This window comes from Galeopterus variegatus, unplaced genomic scaffold, assembly GCF_000696425.1.
Source record: "Galeopterus variegatus unplaced genomic scaffold, G_variegatus-3.0.2 Scaffold7687, whole genome shotgun sequence".
Classification (NCBI taxonomy): Eukaryota; Metazoa; Chordata; class Mammalia; order Dermoptera; family Cynocephalidae; genus Galeopterus; species Galeopterus variegatus.
Window position 1 is genome coordinate 4,425 of NW_007733798.1, and position 2,932 is coordinate 7,356.

The following is a 2,932-nucleotide window of genomic DNA, read 5'->3' on the forward strand; positions in this document are numbered from 1 at the left end:
CTGAGCAGAGTACTTAAATTCCCAGAACTTTAATTTTCTCAACTATGAAACAGATCCTTGCTTAACTGAGTAGAAATATACAGATTTATTTGTTGGCTTACAATTGCATTTTTAAAGAAATCCCCGCAGTTGAATTTAGAATGGGTCTGGTTGTTTTATAGCCTACTTATTGGTATCTAAATAAGAAAAGAGGACCCAAATTTTGTTAGGGGAATATCTACGTATCTGTTACTTGTGAGAACAAATAGGATTTTTTTACTTAGACTCATGAAGTATCAACTTACTAAAAGCATATATTCACCCAATAGCTGAGATATTAATTACACTAAAGTTGATTTTTTTTCACTTAAGCCATACACAACAGACTAAGCTACACTTTACTTGGTTGCTGTGTATGAGGTGCAAGGAAAACTCAGTTTCTCTTAAGATATTTTGCAAGACTGACACATTGAATTTTCTCATCCATGATATTCTGAAGCAACAATTTCTTACCCTATTTTAACTATTTAAAAATATTAGGGCTTGTAGTTTTCGAGTAAGGGACAAAGAGAATCGAAATTGGCTTTGTGCTCTTACAGGATGGTTAGACTACAGATGAGCTCATCTTCCTCACCCGGAGGCTGTCTAGCCAGGTGCTTCTGTGCTTGGTCCCTGCGTTCGGATCCATACTCCTTCCTCAGCCTCTGTAAGCTTAGTTTCCTGCCCTGTAGGATAACAACAGGACCCACATTATAGGATTGCTCTGTTGTTTAAATGAAATAAGTTCTTCGAAGTGCTTATCTTAACAAATGCTCAATAAATAGAAGCTATTTTTTTCTAATATAAAAGCACTAATTTATTTTTATTTTAAAATTTAATTGTATGCAAGCCATTTAAAAAAAAAAAACGTTTCAGTTGTAGAAAAACCAGTTCTTGAGTGAGGTATCATAGTGGTATGGCATACTTTATTAAGCAGAATTAAATTCATTTTCCCTTACTATCCTACCTATTCCCTGTTATCAGTTTTAATTTAATTACAGAAATCGGAAAGTTAATCTGCATACTCGACCATGACTGCACATTTTTGTCGTTAAAATTCTTGCCTCAGGATCATCTTATAAAATGAACTAGTATTACCACAAGTTTTTTTTTTTTTTTAATCCTTCAGTGTCTAAACTGTATGGATGGAATCTAATTGAGATTTCCTCCTAATGAGATTCTAAGGTCTGAAAATGTGACTTTACTATCTCGACAAAATGCTCATCTGTGTGTACCCTTTATGATACCAGAAGAAGTGTTGTATAATGTATTAAGAAGCACTTTGTCAAAAATAATTAAGCCACCTTTTATGAGAGATAGTGATCTCATCCTCTTCTGTAGGCCAGAGAAGACCCTTGTAATGCTGTGCTGTTAGATATGGAGGAAAGTCGTTCCTTTGACTCTTTCCTGGGGTTCTTGAGGTGTAAACCTACACACCTCAAGGAATTCAGTGCCGAAGTCCTTACTGTCTGTCTACCTGCTTAAGCGTCAGGGAAGCGCCCTGCAGGATAGCACGTGGGAACTGCCCTTCCGGTCAGGGCCAGGACGTCCCGTGAGCCTCTGTGGAGAGGCCTCTCCTCCCCAGCCCACCCATCCCTGCTCCATCTGTGGGAGCTCTGGGTGGAACAAGAGCCAGCCAGGAATGTGCATGACCTCATTTCCCAAAATAGTCCTTAGCACTCATTATTTTATTATTCTTTTCTTTAATAAGAAAAATTATGCTAGTAATTTGTATTGTAATTGATCATATAAATGTAGACCATTTCAAGTTCTCCAGGGGAGCCATCTACCCTATCATGAATCTATTGTTAAGACAAACAATCACCTCCAGTTCTACATATGTGTAAACCCAGATCTTCATATACTAAAAGATTGCATCTCTATATTGCAAAGTTTAGTGAGAAAGTGTGTACATTTCTGTGTGTGTGTGTGTGTGTGTGTGTGTAATGTGCATCCCTCCCTTTCTTCCTCTTTCCCTCCCTCCCTATCTCCCTTTCTCTCAACTCTAAAAACAAACCATCCAGCTGCTCATTGCTCCCTCAGGTGGAGTAATCACTCTGAAGTGTGGGGCAGCAGCCCAGATTTTACACCTGCTCACTTGTTTCTAGCTTACTAACGGCCACTTTAATTGGGTCTCTAATTCGTCAAAAGCACAAATTGGTCAGATCCTCCTGTGGTTTGCAAAACCTTAAGTGATGTCATTGGTGCCAGTGGTTTGTGAGCTAGACCAGAAAGATGGGCACGATTGCTCTGAACATTACTTGATGGAGGATGGTGTGAGCGAGCTTTTAAGCTGATCTTTATTTATATCTGGCCTTGCCTTATCATTTATGCTGCTGTCAGCAATACACAGTGCAGAGGTAAAGTAAATGGCACCCAGGATATCTGGCACTGCTGGGTCCTGGCGGTGGTACAGATTCCAGTCGCATCCTTTCCTACCCACACACCTTAAAATATTTGAAAACAAATTTTGCAGTTCTCTCCTCCTGCATCTTCTTTGTTCTTTGGAGTTGGATGGCTCAATCTTAGTGCTGGGTGAATTATTTTAACTCAAAGCCCTTAATGCCTTTTATTAAAAGAAATAAAGAATGAGATGACTGGCTCTACTTAAGATCTGCCTATCACTTAGCTTTTAGCAAGGTGCGGGGCGGGGGGGCAAATCAGTGCACACATGTTGTTATTACCTGTAGGTTTGGAGATCTGAGACCTAGAAATTCCCTGTCCTTACATAAATGAGGAAATGAGGAGTGTCTAAAAATGTCTTAAAGCCTCTTGGAGGCATCGGAACTCAGCAGGAGAATCAATCAAGCTTCGAGTGGGCCCCCTGGGATGCTGAGGGCACTGCATGTTCAATAACTGAGTAATGTCCCCTGTGAGGCCACCCCAGGATGGCAGTGCCTTACTCAGTCAAAGC

The 2,932-nt window shown here is 39.9% G+C and overlaps 1 protein-coding gene across 1 annotated transcript in view; it reads left to right on the forward strand.

The window, feature by feature from the left end:
* Positions 1 to 2,932, forward strand: part of CDH17 (cadherin 17, LI cadherin (liver-intestine)) — an 81,226-nt gene that overhangs the window by 2,435 nt on the left and 75,859 nt on the right. The gene's annotated exons all lie outside the window — the stretch shown is intronic.